General features: G+C 37.0%; 1 long non-coding RNA gene across 2 annotated transcripts; it reads right to left on the bottom strand.

The window, feature by feature from the left end:
• Positions 1–9,042: 9,042 nt before the first annotated feature.
• On the bottom strand, positions 9,043–20,422 carry LOC129004457 (uncharacterized). 2 transcript variants are annotated; one of them, XR_008491715.1, is made up of 6 exons: positions 20,254–20,422; positions 18,970–19,175; positions 18,011–18,239; positions 13,193–13,374; positions 10,073–10,169; positions 9,043–9,158 (listed from the first exon to the last, which is right to left on the bottom strand). It is a non-coding gene; the product is annotated as an uncharacterized LOC129004457 (long non-coding RNA). The 2 variants fall into 2 exon arrangements; XR_008491714.1 differs by having other exon boundaries at positions 18,970–20,422.
• Positions 20,423–20,727: the final 305 nt, after the last annotated feature.

Below are 20,727 nucleotides of genomic sequence, written 5' to 3'. Positions count from 1 at the left end.
TGCCAATCCCAAAATTTTCTTTACAAAATAACAAAGAGTCCCATCTACATAATCACTTTCCCATAAACCCCATATTTGACATCCATAACAAAGAGTTGCTCTGACAATTGAAAAATAAATAGTGAATTTTTTACTTAAAGGTACATTTTTGTTATTTAGAAATGTATTCCAAATACTGTTAATAGCTAATTTTGAAAAGCTGCACTTGTGTTTTAAATGCAAACCCCAGGATAGTTTAGAATTTAAGTTTATTCCCAAATATTTATAATCATTAACTACATCGATATTTTTACCTCGAAAATACCATTTGTCATTTTTCCTCCTTTCCTAAAAACCATAATCTTTGACTTACTTAAATTCACAGTCAAGTTCCATTGTTGACAATATCTCTCAAGGTCATTTATCATTAACTGCAGACTGGTTCCCGTCGGAGCCATCAACACAATGTCGTCAGCATATAACAAAGCCTTAATTTTAACATCTCCAAAAATGCAGCCTCCACTTAATGAATCTATAATGTCATTTACAAATTAGTTAAAACATAAAGGACTCAAAATATCTCCTTGTTTTAGACCGAGGCCTGTTTCAAAGTAGTCTGTTATTCCATCTTTACACCAGACAGCTGACGAAGTACCATTATATAAATCCATTAAAACGCGTAACATATGCGTAGAAATACCAAGACATGATAACTTATAAAACAAAGCATTTCTATCTATTGTATCGAAAGCTGCAGTAAAATCTACAAAAAAAGTATATAATTTACCCTTTTTTTTACTGAGACACAATTTTGCAGCATTTGAAAGAATAAAAACATTATCAATTGTCGAATAGCCACTCCTGAAACCGGCTTGATATTCACACAGCTTATCATGATCTGTTATCCAAAGATTTAATCTGTTGTGCAGTAAGCTTGTGTATAACTTAGCTACGCAATCTATAAATGATAAACCCCTATAATTTTGTGCAATGTTTTTATCACCTTTCTTAAACAGAGGATAGATAATTGATTGTTTAAAACTTTTCGGTACTTTAGTAGTTTTGAAAATATTGTTATAAAAATTCAGCAGCTTAACTAAAAATGACTCTGAACCGTTTTTAAAGAACACGTAGGGTATTCCGTCAGCTCCTGGTGCCTTACCATTCTTTACTTTCAATAAAACTGTTTTTAATTCGTTCAAATTAGATTCTTTATCTAGAAAGTCGTCTAGAGTAAGAGGAAGCGCATAACAGACATTGGCTGACAGCAGGGGCGGGTTCAAGAGACTCTTAAAGTGTTCTAACCATTCGTTTGGGCTGACTTGACCACCTGTATTAGGACTTTGAATCTTAAAACTATTTATAAGTTTCCATAAACATTTACTTTCTTTAGCCTGAGTCAAAGATAAATATATATTGTCAAAGTAAGCAGTTTTTTTTGCTTTAAGTAAATTTTTAAATGATCTATTGGCCTCAATATATTCATTTTTTATCTCAATTTCATCGCTTTTTCTGTACTTTCTCAATAGTTTAAACACATTGTGCCTAGCTTTAGCGCACTGTAAGTCAAACCATGGCTGTTTCCTTGCAAACTTGAAAGAGTTATTTGTATTTGACTTTACTTGTTTGACATGAGCTGACTCTGTAATGCATTGAATGAGACTCTTAACATTTCTTTCCTCGTCTATGTCCAATTGCAAATTTAAAGCAGCAGTGTGTATTCTTTCCTTAAAATTAAAATCATCAAAATTGGTCCACTTTAATCTTGGAAGTAAAGATAAAACTTGTCCCTCGACCCTGGAATCTAATTCTTTCCTTATCTTAAGAGTTAAAGTGATCTGACCCAATGTACTCTATAATCTTAAAATCACTAACTATTTGTAAACAATGAATTGAAACAAGTGCTAAATCTATCACTGACGCTCCCAATTTATTTATGAAAGTAAATTCACCCTTAGAATCACACTTTGTTCTCCCATTCAATACAAGTAATCCAAAATCATCACACATTTCTAAAATTTTTTTCCCATTTACATTTAAAACTGTATCTTTTGACTTTCGATCATAATTTAAGCATGCATTGGTCAGTATATTAGTACCTTCAGTAATGTTTTGCTCACTAGAAATTCGACTGTTTAGATCTCCAATTACGATTAAATTTTTACCATTGTTACCATGGATTATTTCATACAAATTTTCAAAATCATTTTCCCAAGTGCTATAATTCAAATAAATTGGCAAAATAATAAATTCTCTATTATAGTTTTCTTCCAGTAACTTAAAAGCAGTCATATTTCTAAAATGTTCAAACTTAATATTATTGAAGAATTTTGACTGTTTATTTATTCCTAAAACTTTACCACCTGACTGTCTACCTAGTGTTGCATTTCTTACTGCAAATTTAAAATCTATCTTAAAGTTAACTAGTCTTTTAAAAACTAAATCATGTTGCTCGTGATTAATAAATGTTTCTTGTAAAAAAATTAAATCATACTCATTGACAAAATCTATAAATAAATTATCCTCTAGCTTATTTTTAAGTCCACAAACATTGTATGCTAATATACTAAGTTCCTTGTTTGCTCTGAAAGTAGTGACACTTACAGGATCGGCGTCCACTCCCTAGACCTTGGCACCTGGAGATGAAGCCATGGACTCCACCGGCGATGCTGTCGGTGTCGGTTTGGTCGTACCCGCCGCCGAAGTCACGTGCTGCTGCTCCCTCGCCACTTTCATCGCCTCCGCGTACGTTGTTCTCACATCTGGGTTGCGGTCTGTCCTCTTCCCAGGGCCCTTCTCAGCGAGATTCTTAAGAAAATCCGTGAAGTCCTTGCCGAGGATGTGTAGTAGCTTCTGGCCTCCGTCTTCTCTCCCAGCCATCAATTTATTCTCCTCCCAGGTGAAGCGAGTGTTCTCCACCTTCAGATGGTCGTGGACGATCGGCATTCTGAGCTTCCCGGAGACTTTCTCAATTTCCGTACGGACTTCGGCTAGATAGGCGCGTTTCGTTCTAACCTCCCGAGTCAAATCTCGATGGACCACGTACCTGGTGCCTTTAAGGTCCCTCACATGAGCCATTATGTATTCAAGGTCATAGTCATCCGGAATATGCGCTATAATGGCTTTACCGTCCCTCCCCAAGGGGTGTGCGCGATTGATCCATAACTTAGACTTATCAGTTCCAAAATGCTCCGAACAGAAGTCCCTTATTATTTGACAAAAATCCGGTGTACCACTCCACTTTAGTCCTCTAAACACGAGATTATTTCGCCGCGAACGACTCTCTAGGTCATTTATTCTAGCAATCAACCTCGAGTTCTGGGTCTTTAATGAGTCTATGTCTTCATTTATTTTATCACATCCCTTACTAAGGTTACTAACCTCCATCGATAAGGTGACTAAATCCTGCTTGGAAGCTAGATTAGCGAGTTTTTGGTCTAGTAGTCTACTTATGTTATCATTTAGTCCCTCTAACAATTGACCCATAGTCAAACTGCTTACCGCTACACTATCCATATCGCACGTCAATCTAACACGCCTGTCAGGGTTTGTGTTCGATTCCAACTCTGGTGAACTAGAGTATCTATGTCGTTTAAATCTACGAGGAGTAAAATAATCACTGATTTTGCGGTCGGAAATATAACCTCAAAACGTCTGTCACCACGTGGTGTCCTCACTGCTCCACTCGCCCGCACAGACCCGCTCGGCCGCACCACCACAACGCACCACAATATGTCGATTATTTACCTCGGCACACGGTTAGCTTCGGGCTGATAGCTAATTAATCTTATGCGGACACTAAATAATTTCCGCAGGGGGCTCACGCTTGCGTGGGTACGTGGCCTAGCGACCACGCGGACCCTAGCTCTTGCCCTCCAGAGGGGAGGTAATTGCCCGGTGTTTGAACCGGCACTTCAGGTAGGCCACAGTTATGGTCGACTGGACAAGCCAGCCTCTTTGGGTGGTACCCAAAGTGAGAGTACCCAGTGACATTTCCTCCATTCAGGGTGGAGGGGTGTTCAGCTCTGCGAGACTTTGGTCTCCCACCTGCCTGTAGCTGTGGTTGTGACTGGAGTTCTTCGGGCTCGTCCTGCCTGCTGTGTACGAATGACATTTTGTGAGGCATATCCTCGGCTCTGGAAGTAGCCTCGTCCTGGGAGGTGAAAAATTGGGTAAGTTAGCCCCCAAAGGGGAGGTAACTGCTCGGTGTCGGAATCGGCATTTCAAGTAGGTCATAGTTATGGACGACTGGACAAGCCAGCCTCTTTGGGTTTACCCAAAGTGAGAGTACCCAGTGACATTTCCCCATCCAGGTTATGGGGGGTGTTCAGCTCTGCAAGAGGTGGAAGTGCGCCACCAATCTATCATCTGCCTGTAGCTATGATCCTTTGGGCTCCGGCCCGCTTGTTGATGTGCGACCGGCATTCAGTGTGGCAAATCCTCGACTTTGGAAGTAGCCTTCCTGGAGGTGAAATCGGGCGAGTACCCGTTAGTTCACGGGGATACTCTAGGGGAACGTAACTTTCCGCAGTGTGAGGGCAACGGCTGGGCGCACTCCATCAGCCAATCCCTGTCTCTGAGACCGGAAGGTATGGTTATCTAGAGTGTGGGGGGTTCTCCCTGGAACCTCAATTGAGCAAAGGGTGTCGCCACCTTTGGTGGATAGGTTCATCCGGGTGGGACCCACTTCTATTCCTGCCTCCTTTTGGGAAACCCTGATGGCCTGGCAGTGATGTTGGGCTTGATGGGCAAACGAAGTAGATCGGGTGCTGGGTTCAAGCCCGCTGCGGGTGTTCAGGGATCTATCGCCTTGGTCACCTCTGGTTTCCCAGCAACTGGGTAAGGCCTCGATCGGGTAGTGGTGTAAATGGGTGGTTGGGGTTCCCCCCATCAGCTTGCTGGTGGTCCCCTTCTTCCTGGCTTTGATGGCGGGTTTTGCCTGTCAGGGATTGGATAGGTCCCGAGTGTTGCTTGCACTAAATGCGTCAGGGCATTTCACTATGGTCCTTCTGGGTTCCGTACCTGGGGGAACCCAGGTGAAGTGACGCTTAAACAAGTAGCCGGTATCCCTGGTTAGGATTGAGGGGCAACCCTCTTTCCGAAGGGTTGCTTCGGCAGCCGGTGAGCTTGATGACCTTAAGTCATCCTCCCATGGTGTACCAAAGGTCTGTGCGCATGCTTCGGCCTACATCATGGGGCCCGGGTATGTTTAATTATAGGTACCGGGTTAGCAGTCAGGGAGTTACTTGCTCTCATGACAAAACGAAATGGAATGGAATGGATGGACACTAAATAATCTTTTAAACACAAAACTAAGTCTTCTAACGTCAATAAATCCACTAAAACTGCTAGAAATGTGGGAGCTGTCGTACCAGTAGTCTTAATCACATGCATTCAGTGCTGCCAACCCTATTCATTGACTTATTCCAAAAGTGAACCAATTCTCCGTTGCTACAGTGATGCTGACTTTGCAAATGACAAGTCAAGAAAGTCACGCACAGGATATTTGTGTATGTTTGCTAATGCTAATGGCATTGCAAGTTGGTCTTCAGTGAAGCAACATTGCGTTACATTGTCAACCACAGATGCAGTTTGTTGCTGCGAGTGAGGCTTCTAAGCAAATAGTATGGTTGAAAACTATGTTGGGCGAGATATATGGTCAAGAAATCAAGGCTGTGTTTTTTAAACAACGCTGGAGCTGTTCGACTAGCTAGAAATGCTGGAGAGTTTCATAAGCGGTCAAAACACATTCATGTGAGATACCAGTATGTACATGAGCAATTCCTTGCAAGTACATTTGATGTACATCACGTGTCTGGGAATTACCAACTAGCCGATTTCCTGACGAAAGGCCTACCAGTGTCCAGATTGAAAACCCTGTTGGAGCGTGTTAGTTTGAGGGCATATTGAAAGAAACTAACTTGCTCAATGACTATTTAGAATCACATGGTTTATAATTAATTAAATCATGTGTATGATTGTTTTATCTTGAAAACATGTTTCCCCCAACAGCACAATGGGCTTGCTGGGAACTTGTTCTAAGTCCATTGGCCCAAGTCCCTAAGCCTGGTTTAAACTCAGGGACCCAAGTCTGTAGGCTTGGTTTTGACTTGTTTTAGATACCGAAGTTGGCAGTTGTTCAACTTGTTAGGGGTTTGGCTCCCCAAGTCTAACCCACGTCCCAACCACAAACCTACAGTTAACTGAGTTAACTCATGCACACAAACCCACTCAAAGCTTGGAATGATGAATACAACCTGGGTCTAGTAGATAAAAAAGGCTCATTGTGGACTTGTTTGGGACTTGGGGACCTAAGCCCAATTTCAGTAGGCCCACATTGGACTTGGCTTAGACTCATATTGGAATTGGTTTTAGCACATGTTGGACTTGGACAAACAAGCTCACACTGATGCTCATTATAGACTTGTTCGGGACTTGGAGACCCAAGCCCAATTTCAGTAGGCTCACATTGGACCTGGCTTAGACTCATATTGGAATTGGTTTTGGTAGCCTACATGTTAGACTTGGGTAAACAAGCTCACACTGACATACTCACTTTGAACTTGGTACACAATTGTTGTTTTGTTATAGCTCTCAATAAATACTTTAAAACTAGTGCACCTGTTGCTCGAATTCGAGCAATTGCAAAGTATTACAGGTGTTGTTTTAAAACGAATAACAGTCATGATTATTTCCGATGACTTAAAAGAGGAAACTCAAAGATAATGTAATCAATCACTCCATTCTAGTTATCGAAACTGAAAAAGAACGCTCTTGTGTGTATCATGTGTTTACTATGAACAGCTGTAAATAATACAAATTATTCGTCTGTTTAGTAAACAAAATAATTTTTTCATAAGAATTACATTGGGATTTTGATGGCCTGTGGGGCAAAGCCCGAGGCGAGGACTTATATTACAGGAATTGGTGAAAGGGGGTGTCTAGTCAAAAAATACTTAATGTTGACACATCGTTTGTAAAAATCCGTCCATTATTAACGGAGGAGTAGTGTTTCGTAGAAATCACCTTCACGTATTATATACAGGGTGTTTTTTTAAAAACTTGCATCTTTATTTATGTAAAAACCGCAATAGATAGAAATATGCAGTTTGCGGGAATCATCTATTGACGTAGGGGGCCCAATTGTTTTGAATTCAACGTTACATTCACATTCCCCCCCTTTCCCCCCCTGCCCCCAACTTATTTTTTTTAAATAGCAAGGTACCGCGTATGACATATCAAATGAAAGAGCATAAAAAAAGAAAATGTTTGATGAAAAAAAATTAAAAATCGGTTCATAAATTTGCGAGATATTTCCCCCCCCCCTTCCCCAGAATTTGATTTTTTTTTAATAGCAAAGTACCCCTTGTGACATATCAAATGAAAGAGCATGAAAAAATTGGTGAAATTTATTTTTCATTTGATATGTCACAAGGGCGGGTACCTTGCTATTAAAAAACAACTGATGGGTAGGGGGAAAAGGGGGGATTATCTCACAAATTCATGAGCCGATTTTAATGTTTTTTTCACCAAAAATTTTTCTTTTTTCATGCTCTTTCATTTGATATGTCACAAGGGGTACCTTGCTATTAAAAAAAAATAAGTTGGGGGCAGGGGGGAAAGGGGGGAATGTGAATGTAACGTTGAATTCAAAACAATTGGGCCCCCTACGTCAATAGATGATTCCCGCAAACTGCATATTTCTATCTATTGCGGTTTTTACATAAATAAAGATGCAAGTTTTTAAAAAAACACCCTGTATAAGGATATCAATATGTCATAACCCTAAACCTTTATAATGTTGTTTAGAATGTTGATACAGTAGAGTCCCGCAAACTCGGCGTAATGTGGACTGGAAGGGTGCCGAGTTTGTGAAATGCCGGGTTATCGGGAACTAGAATTAAAAATAAGAGCAACCGCCTTTTTCAATTAGATTTATATTACAAGTCAGTATTAAGTCATCAGATATAGTACAACTCCTTAGTACGAGTTGCAAATTATTATACTTGAGCTGGCTTGTGTCCATGTTTATTTTGGACTCAAAAAATCACTAATTTTTTAGCCAGGTGATGGCCGAGTTATCCAGACTGCCGGGTTATCCAGTGCCGAGTTTACGGGACCCTACTGTAATACTGATAATACTAACGAATTTGTCTTATTAGTGTTAAATAATTTAATTTAGGTGTTTAATTCGGATTTTTTGAACAATAATCACTGTGTGATTAGAGAAAATAATAATATTTAAGCTGTAATAATAATAATTTAATCTTACTAATATTATAAATGTGAAAGTTTAGATGTATGGATGTATGGATGGATGTATGTTTGTGACAAGTGAACGCAAAAAATACTGGTCGGATCGGGCTGAAATTCGGCATGATGATAGCTCATATTCCCGATTAACATATAGGCATATTTTTATCCCAAAAATCCTTCCGGGCTCCGCCCCAGTGGCTCTGGAGTTTCCCATGTTAAACTTATGAGAAATGGAATTAATGAATCTTAACAGCTGTTTCAATTAAACTAGTTGGTTCTGTTCTATGATGTTCAATAGCATTAAAGTTACAAGGATTACCAACAGGGTGCAGCACTATTATTTCTTTTACATTTATGACAACAGCTAATTTGCAACCAAAAGGTGAGTGAGCGTAGCGAACGAACTTCAACCTGGAGGCGAGTGAGCGTAGCGAACGAGCTAACCTGAAGGAAAGTGAGCGTAGCGAACGAGCTCCAACCTAAAGGTGAGTGAGCGTAGCGAACGAGCTCCAATCTAAAGGTGAGTGAGCGTAGCGAACGAACTTCAACCAGGACGTGATTGAGCCATGCAAACGAGATCATCTTGAAAATTAAGAAGTTAAACGGGACAAAGCCCGCGGGTTACAGCTAGTATAAATATATATTTAACGTAAAAGCAATTTCCCACCGTTCACTTTCCATTCATATTTCAGCCCTATTATTTTCCATAAAAATTATTAAGGTCATATTATAAATCTCAAGTGATAAAAAATCGGTTAAATTTATATATTAATAAAAAAGATCTGTTGGGTCCAGAAAACAAGGCATTCACGTTTCAAGATAATTTATTACTATGTATAGTAAATACAATTTCCATTATTTATTTTACTTCCTCTTCTTCAATTTCTTCTCCAACTTCAACTCCTCCGCCTGCTTCAGAAGATCTATAACAAATTGTACAATGGCATTAGATACTGGGAAAATTAATAGTAGTATTAAAAGGGAACGTATCAAATAAAGAATACACCCCTCATAACCTCGTTAAGAAGAGGCTTAAAGAAATAAAGTGTCAGCCTGGTGATAGGGCGAGATGAGAAATTAACCCTGCTTTGTAATAACACTGTTTAAAACTGATAAATAATTTCAATTTTGAGTTGTTGCCTTGAGATTAAGGGAAAGTAAATAAAAGGAACGTCTTTTAACACGGTAGGGGATATACAAAAAACATGGTAAGTGGTGATCGATTTTGATTGGACATTCCAATCATCCTCAGACCCAATAGACAAATGACAAGAATCTGAATGTCGTCCCTACTTATATCCCATTGGCTACGGGAAGCACCCGCCAATACATTTTAATTGACAAAGAAATTGAATTTAGGCTTTCAAGCTACCTCATCTAGGCATAAGATCAATTACATTCAACCAAAATATTTTCTTTGGCACCTAAAATGGTGAACATTCTTGGAATGCATATAAATCAAGATGACAGTGAATGATAATTTTTCCCTGTGAACTAAATTCCCTTCACTCGAAAAGGAAGTTTTGGAATCAACAATCAACGTCACTGTAGTTCGTCATGTAACAAGTGTTCCTTACTGTTTAAACACATTTAATAAGTATAGTTGGCCCTATTGAAAAAGTTATTTACATACTCGGAAAATACAGTCAGAAAACATGTTAACGTACAACACGCTTTATGGTAGGCAGACAACTTCAATTTATTGGATTGTACTCAATGTCAATCATATGCTGATTTCAAGAAAGGTGAAAGTTGTTTGAGAATTTGTTTGAATACATCAAAAACTAAAAATATATTAACTTCATCTACAATGTTATAAGGTAGAAAATTAACTTACTTTCTATCTAGTCTGTATTTTGCTTGTTGCAGCCACTTTCCCATCCAGGTCTTCACTACTTCCTCAGTTGCCACTGGGTTTACTCTTTTTACAGCTTCTGTAATCAACCATCCTTTTAAAGAAGTATATAATAACAGAGTCCAAACTCTGATTGAGGGCATTACTACATCTATAATCACCGGTCTGAGCTTGTTTAACTCAGAGAAAATTAACCTTTCATCGGGCGCATCATGGAAGTTACCTCCGGGTCACAACATTTTTCATTATAAAAACCATAGTTTGTGTTTGGCAGGGCTGTTGCCTGCCGTACCTCAAGAACCTCTTTTGCAGGATTGGTTTTGGCAACTCTTACCCCTTTCCCAGTTGTCAAACAACATTGGGGTTTGCGTCACTGAAGGTAGCTTCCGTGTGCGGCCTTTTGTTTAAACGTATCTATTGATATTATAAAATGGATGAAGCAGAACAAATAGCGAGATTGTTGGCTAGTGTTGAAAGGGAGGACAGGGAAGAAGATTTAGTGGAAAGGCCCACTGGCGGGTTTGTTCGGGTACTATTTTTTTAATGAAAAAGATCTTTGACAATATGAGTAGTCCTTCTAACAAATTATTTTTTTCATCTGACAATAGGTACTTTATTTCATACACTATTGCAATTTTTTTAAGAGCTTTGAAAAAATAAGTTGTCCTTATAAAAAAGATTTTTCATAAGGACCATGCAGATGTTTTTATGTCATACACTGATGCAATTGTTGTCTAAGAGCTTTGATTAAATGAGTTGTCCTTGTAACAAATCAATATTTTCATTAGACCATACGTGTTTTTATGTAATACACTATTAAAAATTGTATATGATAGTACTGTATATGTACAAAAAGTAAGTCTTTTTTATCCACAACACTTAAGTAGCCTATGTGCATTGTTTAATTAACACTTACTATTTTATAAAGAACTTAAGTAATCATGTAAAAACTCAAAATTTGTTTCTTACAGTTTTATTGCTATTAGATGAGTTTTACCACAGCCACCTCTAATACAAGGCCGCGACGTTCGAACTGGCAACGCCGCAATCACACCCCCTCTGCGTCCGTCTTCACACGCGCTAGGCCATGAACATCAATGAGAGTATTGCTGCTCTGTATCAATGAATGAAAGTATTTAAATACGTAATAACATATTTTAGTAGATTTTAAGGTATGGTAAAATAGACAAAATTGTAATCTAGGTTGTTTATTTAGTGAAAAATTGCAACATACCACAATATGTCTAAAACTAAAAATATACAAACATAATGTTTTTGGTTGCATTTACCGTATTGTAAGTAAGATGAATGTAGAAATATAGATGAACTTTAAATATTTCCTTTGTTAATTTGATAATCTACACTATTATATAACAATCTCATGGTGTCTGTATATATGTGTATTATTCAACATAGTAAAAACTAATAGACAGACTGTGCTTAAATTTTACAAAATAAAGCTACTATACCAAGAATGGTTATACAGTAGGACTAACTTATTGCCACTTCAATATTTGTAGAGACTTTGGGATTTGTAGAGACTAACATCTAGCCTAACCATTCGTTCAAATAAAATTAATTTTTAATTTTTAATAGGAATATTATGTTTTAGTCTACCTGAGGAAACCATAACACAGATATGATGTAAACCATCCTGATAAACAAAAACTTGTGGCTATTCATGCGAGAGAGCATTCTCAAAATTTTGAACAATGTTATTCATTAAAAGGAATAAGAAAATTGGCAAAAGACGCACCAGACTTGAAATTAAGACAGCTTGAGCAAGCTCATCAATTAATACTTAAATCTAAAACACCTTCCGGTCTAAATTTGAGATAGTATATATATACATATATATATATAATTTTTTTTCTTTCTTTCTATCAAAACATTTTCTTTTTTACTTCTTCATAAATTATATGTATTTTGGATTTTTGCTAAAACCATATGATTCAGAGTGGTAAACACTTCTATTTGTTATTGTGTTTGTTCCTGAAGAAGGCTAATGCCGAAATATAGAAATTTCTATAAAAGTGTGTGATAAGTTTATTTTGAAAATGATTAAGCCGTTTGGCAATATTATGAAGAAACAATGAGGAAACCATAAGTTAGCGACAACAAAATTTGAAGTTTTCATTTTGAAGGCATACTGACTAAATAATTTATTTTCTTTGAATAATTAATAAGAAAAACGTTTGCCATTTTGTAAACGATTTCAGAAGCTAGGCCTCCATATGGCTTTCCACAATATTAATAGAATTTTTTATCACATCAACATTCAGACTGGATTCGGAGACTATGATGCTTTTATTGTTAGATGGTGCAGTAGGTTACATATTTTTTTACTAGTAGGCCTACTTAACAGAAACACCGGCTTATTTCTTTGAAGTGGCATTTATTTAAGTTATTTTAATCACTTAACAACAGCATTTATCAATAAGATAGACAAATAAATAAGGAAAAAGTACGGTATTACTACCTAAAACTTGCTTCTCGCGTCTATATTTACACGAATCATTGTCTTATTCTTACATTTTTTTACAAATTTAATCTAAGCTCATATTCGTGAAAAATGTTTCACACAAAAACGAGAATATTTTTAAGATGTCTAATTTGATCGAAGAATATCAGAAAGCAATTGTTGCTTACGTGGTGGATCAAGTAGAATCTTAGAACACTGTATGTATTATTCATTTTTAATCGAGCTATCGTAATTATTCTTGCATCCAGGCACATCACATCTATCTGGCATGCTGTAGTAAGAAGTTTAACGTCATTACTAATGATTAAAGGTAGTAGAAACGCGATTATGTACGTAGAGTACGCGACTCCTCCATTCACTGTAATGGTAAAACGACCGAACGCCAAGACACTGATGCGACGTTGCCGCTTTTCACTCGCCGCGGCCTTGTATTAGAGGTGGCTGTGGTTTTACTCAACTCATGTAGGCTATAGTTTTCGTACTCCCAGAGGTAACTTCCGTGAGCGCCCTTTGGTTTTTGAAAATCAATCCGCCCGACAGAAGGTTAAATGCAAGCTCAATGTACCATGATTGTCAATTAACACTAAAGAAATTGTGATAACAAACATTTAGCTTCTTACCGTGTGCGATTTTGCAGGCATTTGTTTTAAAAAATGCAATTTTCTTCGTCTTTTCTTTGTTTCTTGCAGTGTTACCGCTGTAAGAGTATTCTACCGCAACCTGGTAGGACATCAACCGTCGTAGGCAGTTGTATGTCATAGTTTTTAGATCCTTCCCCCCCAACCAAGGTTAGAACCTTAAACTGAAAAAAATATATATATTATTTGATTGTTTAATTAAGTGGACATAATATGAAGATAACTGTTAAAAAGTTAATGAAAGTATAAGTGCTGTGTTAATTTGTACAATTCACACATTTAATGACAGTCAATTTTTTTACGAACATAACAAGCGAGCATTACGAGCGTGGCAAATGGTCCCTTATGGCATGCAGGCGGATGGTAAGTGGCACATGGGGGTTACAGCCTAAACTTTTGCACTGGCTGTATGTATCTGTTGTTTGACCCGCCCTTACATATGGTTCGCTTGTGTGGTGGCCAAAGATGGAATCAACTATAGCTGTCAAAGCTTTAGCAGGAGTTCAGAGGCTTGCTCTTATTATGATAACTGGGGCAGTAAGCAGCTGTCCTGGAGCGGAACTTGACTGTCTGCTTGACATGCTACCTATTGACATTTATATTAAGGTGGTAGCAAGTAAAACAGCCCAACGCCTTAGATGCGAAAACTTATGGATAGCCTCAGGAAACAATAAAGGGCACTCCAAAATTGTTCAGGTGGTACATAATGATGAATTGGACTTACCTTCAGATCACATGTCCAAAAAATACTCCTTTGGAAAGCCTTTCAAAGTACTAATGCCAGATAGTAAGGATTGGTCTGGCGGAAAAGGACCCATACCCACAGGTGACTTAGAATGCTATACTGATGGTTCTAAGATCAAAAATGGGGGCACTGGAGCAGGTGTGCATTGGATGAATGGAGGCACTGGTATTTGTCTTCCAATGGGGACCCAACTGTCTTTCAAGCGGAGGTCACTGCCATTCTAGTTTGTGCTCAAGAACATCTTAACAAAGATATCAGAGACAAAACAATCAATATCTATACTGATAGTCAAGCGACCTTAAAAGCATTAAACTCTTACGAATTCAACTCCAGGTTCGTGTGGGATTGTCTTGCTTCTGTGTCTGAGTTGGGTAGGAGAAATAACTTTACGCTTTGCTGGGTGCCAGGACACTCAGGCATTAAAGGAAATGAAGCTGCAGACAGATTGGCAAATACTGCCTCTGCGACATCATTGTTAGGCCCACAACCCTTCTGTGGCATCTCACGAAACAGTGTATGTTCTGCGATTGCGTCATGGGCCAAGGAAAAGCATCGCAAACGCTGGGTCGATGTTCCCCTTCTTAGGGTCAGCAAGCTTACTCTGTTTAGGCCTTCCAAAAAGGTTGCCTGTGACCTCTTGAGACTAGACAGACGAAGAATTAAATTAATTGTTGAACTGATAACTGGTCATGGAAGATTCAGGAAACATCTACAACGGATGGGCTTATATGATGGTGAACCGATCTGTAGGTACTGTGATAGGTCAGAAGAGACAGCTGATCACTTACTCTTTGATTGTAACAAGCTCTCTGACGCTAGATCGATAACTCTTGGAAATATGGCTAGAGGTAGATATCTTCCTGAGGATGAACTAATTGGGAAGCTACAGGCATTCATTGGGCGCCTCAACTTGTAGGTCAACAAGAAAGCAATTAAGTATCTGGGGTGCGCAATAATTCGATTTCGGATGAAGTGCTTTAAGGTCTCGACCTGCCCCTGTCAGATAAGATAAGATAAGACGAACATAACTTAATGTGTTTTCTTTATGCACAATTTTTAAACAAGACAACCCCAAAGTCTGTTAGTGACTAATACAGATGGCGGAAAACCTGAACAGTTGTCTTTATCTTTTTTACTGTACCGGGCTCCTCCCTCTGTTCTCATTGGTAGACTGTTTCAAGGCTGATTTTGTAAAGTTTAGCCTTAAAGTTTAAAGGGCAGGCATATTAGCATTCCCAAAAATATAAGATTTAGTGTCTTTTTATCATAACCCCTCCGCAGAGCACTGTATGGATATAACCTTTAACTATTTAGACAACAGTATCAATTAGTCAATCATAACTCACTTTTCAGGAAAATGTAAACATTTTTTAGCGAATTTTCCATGAAGAGAATAGGCTATAAGCGTAGATCTCATGGTAAGACCTGGACCCAGGACCGATTTACTTTTTTGTTTTGAGGTCCCCAGAGGCCGAAAACACCATATGTTTAGATTCATACATAGGCCTATATTAATAATTAAAAATACTCCCGCCGCATCAAACCTGCAGACTAAGCAAATTTCCATTTACCCAACTTGATTTCTAATCAAATATTCCCTAAAAATTTTCAGATTTATTTCCTATTTAAATAACATTAATTTTAGTGAGTATCTTAGGTTTGCTGCAACGCGGAAGATATTAAGGTGTGTTTTTTAATTAAAATGTCGATAGCTAAGTATGAAATACAATACGTTGGGCATACAACAACGCTTCAATATACAAAATTATTTCATTTTTAAGCAGCTACAAAATTGTTTTGGAGAAAAATTATGAAATTTTGTGCTTTTAGGGTCAAAAATTACTCCCCATATACCCCTGTTCCCATAGTCCGATTATGCTGGTTCGCAAACTTGTTTGAATAAACAAATGTTTACACGTTTAAACCAAATTTAATCAAAATCGCATCATTTTTGCTTGAGTTATCGCGCCAACGGACACAAATATGTTAATTATATATTAATATATGACAAACACTGTGACACGAGAATTTTATATATTAGACATGATTTGAACAGATGGCGTTTTTGGCCTCTGGGGACCACAAAACAAAAAAGTAAATCAGTCCAGGGTCTAAGGTCTTACCATGAGACATACGGTAATAGTTTCTTCTCCATGGGAAATTCTCTAAAAGGCACTTGGAGCTATTTTTACTTTATTTGTAAATAAATGGATTTTTTTTAAGACAAAATGAAGTCTAATTTAAACATAGCTTTAAGCTTAGGTTTCGACTAGTTAAGGTTTGTAATTAAACATCGAGCATGTGACCTAGACAGTTCTATTTCTGCACAGAAACGTCAAAGTCAGACAGTGAAAATCCTGACCAGGAAGTGTGTCAGACCTTGTTACGATCCCTTCAATATGTTTTATGGTCAGCCTATTATTTCAGATTTTAAGGGTTTGTACAATATTGATATAAAAACATCCTGAAAAAGACCCAAAGGCTACAGCTTTGAGTTTACTTTGTGATACCTAGGGTCAACCGGGGCTAATATGAACAAAAAAAGTAAACTTTTGACATTAACTCAAAAATGGTAAATGACAGAAGAAAAGAAAAAATAGTAGTGTATACAGCTCTTTTAGCTGAATCTATTTATTTACTTACAAAAACCATAAATGTAACCATTATTAAAAAAAAAAAAATTAAAAACCACTGTTCACATTAGCCCCGCTAAAAGGGGCTAATGTGAACACTCTTAATAACTCTGTTATTTACAACACTAGGCATGGGGGCTGTTGTGAACAAGCCTAGGGTCTAGTCTACCAGTTGCAATAATATTTTATCTTAAATACAGTAGTTTTTGAGATATGAAGGTATCTTTGGAGAGCCGCGGGTCGCCCTACGGTAACCCTTTTTTTTTAAACCATTTATAAATATTATACAGGGCTAATAATAAGATATAAACAAGAAAAAAATTATCTGTCAACATACCTGAGTATTTATTAAAAATTTCTTCCACATACAAATTGTTTAAAGCACTTAAAAAAACAATAGCCTACAATGCAAATTGTTCGTTTAGGCAAATGACAGTTTATTGCACTTTTAGGCCTATTAGGTAAATATAAAAATGTGGGCTAGGCCTATTCAACACCTTAACTGTTGTCTTTGTAAAATTAAAACTGTTTTATCACTGTAAGGCCTTCAAAGAAGTTTATTGAGGAACTTACGCCTCAAAAACTTCGACAATTTTGTCGAAGACATACTTATGTCTATCACTGGTTCCACATACATTAGGGGCTGGAAGTTTCCCCAAAATGTCAGTGGTAGAAACAATAAATATATCATCTTCTTTTTTCAGGAATGATTTTTTTCCTCATCACAGGATTTAAATCCCATCACTTCGATCTCCCCGTCAGCCAGTGTTTTTAACACTGTAGCGACATAGCGGAAGGTGGTACTGTTCACAATAGCCCCCATTCACTGTTCACATTAGCCCCCCAACTTTGAAAGCTTATAACTTTGGCTGTTATTAATATATTTTAACTTTGGGAAAAGAAAAATAATCCCCAATTCTTATTTAACAAAATTCAGGCTTAAGATTATTCCTACAACCAATGTAAAAATTGTTATAACAAAAGTTTTCACTTTGCGCGGAAAAGTTTTTTGGGCGGAAAAAAAGTGTTTTAACAAAGTATTTTTTTAAAGTACCTAAAAGTCAAATTTGAAGTTTTCTCATTATGGACACAAAAAATACAATAAATTTCCTTTCTAATTATATTTTTTTCATGATTAAAAATCCCAGATAAATGACTTTTAAAAGTCATTGTTCATATTAGCCCCAATATTTTGGTGTGTTCATATTAGCCCCGGTTGACCCTATTCATTATTTTTTCAACGTTCCTGCACCAGGAAATTAATGACCACATCACTTATTAATTCAAAATTATGTACTTTGCTGTGGTGGGAAAACTACTGACGGCTATGAATCTCAGAGCATAGATCAGTGTTCAAAATACTGAATATGATAAGTTACTAGTTAAGAATGTTTTTGTGCAAAGAAAAATACACAAACTTACCAACTGCCTATTAAATTGAGGGATTTCTAATATCTTCTCTAACTCTTCCACCTCCTTCAAATTCTGAACTGGTACCGTATATCCTTCCTATTATTTCATATTTTCGATTTTCCTGTTCTTAATTGTACATGGCACAGTCATCCATTTTTCTGCTTTTTTGCACAGCGTCTGTGAGGACAACCACTGTTTCCTGGAGCTGTCCGACGATGACAAAAAGTCTATTTATAATCTGAAAATATAAAATTAATTTAAAATCAATCACAAATCAACATTAAACATAAAATACAATGTAATGCAACAATTGTATTTGCAATTTGAATGGTTTTCAACTTTAGAGCTCATCTAGAAAGAAATATAATACGGCAACAGCAGTAAATAGACCTATGGGAAATACAGTTGTTACTAAAAATAATGAAATGTGCTTATACAGAAAAATTTTATAGGCCTATGTTAAACGTGGGGTAAATGTATGCCCGGAACAAATAAACTCCCAGCTAAGTACAAATTTGTATATTAACTAAAAAGTTTAAACACAGCCAAATGTATTTCAAACTATGCTCTTTTAAATAATCAATAATTAATTATCTTGTTACTATTTCTATGAGTTTAAACGTTTTTAAAATCTCTTCCGTTTATACCCAAAAACTGTTCAGAGAAAAAAAATTAAATCTGAAATATATTTATACATGTGCACGTATATTTATATGTATAGGCCTACCCATAGATAAAACATTACAACTGCCAAAGAATGAGCACATTAAATTTGACACATGACAAAAAATCAACCAACTAGTTTATGCAATTATAGTTTTAGGGTGATAAACCGGTGACGACCTATTGCTGAACAGTGTGATGCAGAAAAGACATTGGTCTATTTTGCCGCACACTGTATTTAAAATAGACCATCAAAGCACTAATCAGGATTACCCCTACTTTAAATGTAATAAAATTAAACTCACTCTCATTATTGCATCCACTTTTTGTTGGCAACAGCTGTCGATGAGGAGTGTGCTGCTGCATAGGTGGCTTAGAAGGAAGTTCTGGTTCTGAAAAATGGGCTGATGTAGAGGGATAGTTTGGGGTCAAAAAGGAAGGTTCATTTGCAGGTGTAGGGAAATTAAGAAATAGGCCTAGGGGTCTGGCAAGTGTAGTGAGGGGATTGTACCTAGAAGAAGAATAGGTAATTATTTTGTAAAGAAAATAACAAATTGTTCCCATGGTTAGTGATGTAAAATGCCCGGGCTTGTATACGGGTTTATAGAAAATAATTTACAGTGCAGCTTTTTTTTTTGGAAAACAAATTCCTTCTATTATAATTTTAACTTTTGTTAAATAAAAATCCTCTATTTATTATCTTGGAGGCCTAATGGGAAAAATATTACGAGTTTAGAAAACGATTTTAGGCGATTTCAAATGGCCTGCGCGGGGTCATTAGTTCTCCGAGCAGCCACATACTGCGCTAGCGTTGCAACCCCTATAAATAGGCCGAGAAGCGGAATAGCTTTCGGACCCGCGTATATTGCGAGTCAATAGGTCGAGGGCGGAATAGCCTAATAGAATTATCAATACCCATTCGGTTGTTTGTGCCAACAGATATGGAAGTGTACCCGCAAACAGTAAAATGCTGGTTTGGTATGCTTTTGGTGGGCTAGGTTTAAAAAAACTGATGCACTGTTCTGTAGTTTAGCAGAAGGCTAGGCCTAGTTAGTGCCATGCTTTTGTATATAAATTACTTATTAGTCATAAATAACTTCGTATGCAGAGTAATCTAACTTAAGCATTTACCAGGTACTATTTAACATACGGTAAACAAAATAAAGTTATACCGGTACAGTACTTAAATCATTTAAGTTCCCAAGAACCATAACCTCCAAAAAAAGAACCTAACGGTAAACAAAATAAAGTTATACCGGTACAGTACTTAAATCATTTAAGTTCCCAAGAACCATAACCTCCAAAAAAAGAACCTAAGTCTTACCGGTAGGCCTATTAAAGTCAGTTCATAATTTTGATACAGGAACTTTGAATGTTGTGTGGATTTTGCAACTTATGGTAAAGAACTTAAAATAAAAACACAACAACGTCAAAGATTATAACATTTTAGTGAGGCGCCGAGTCCGACAAAAGTTTAATTTATAAACAAAATTTTCTGAAGTTCCTTGATGCAAGGCAATTTATCATTTGCTTTGCTTAGCTTACCTACTATCATGAAACAAAGTAAACAAACAAACTTTAAAACTAACCTATGAGTACTTTGATTCTTCTAAAAAAAATTAACTAAACCATTGACTATGAATCCTTAAAAGACATTGCATCTAGTACCATTGAAGTCAATGACTAAACTAACTTACTGGTAACGTAACGAATTAAACTAAAATAAAAAAGAAGAGAACTAAACCATGACTAAACTTAGAAAAGTTAAAGTAGGTTGACTAGAGCTTAGTCTAGCCCTGAGAGCTTAGTAGTACACGCGTAGTCGATCCACGATCCAACCAAAATGAAACGGGTACAACCATTCAACGAGCCATTTGATTTGAATTTGAATAATCATAAGCCAATCATTGGTCTCAGGTAAGAGACACAACTCTCGGCTTCTAAAAGAATCGAAAATGTTTTTTTTCTATCCATTAATTGAAGAGGATTTGAGTTGAGGCTAGTCTTGTAAGAGAAACTAACAATTCACTGCGAGTGTCAACCGATGAAAATGTATTATTGTC

This window comes from Macrosteles quadrilineatus, unplaced genomic scaffold (genome assembly GCF_028750875.1).
Source record: "Macrosteles quadrilineatus isolate MER2022 unplaced genomic scaffold, UCM_ALF_1.0 Scaffold_9__3_contigs__length_116548681, whole genome shotgun sequence".
Taxonomy (NCBI): domain Eukaryota; kingdom Metazoa; phylum Arthropoda; class Insecta; order Hemiptera; family Cicadellidae; genus Macrosteles; species Macrosteles quadrilineatus.
The sequence above is the reverse complement of the archived record's forward strand: the minus strand, read 5'-3'. Positions and strand labels throughout refer to the sequence as shown.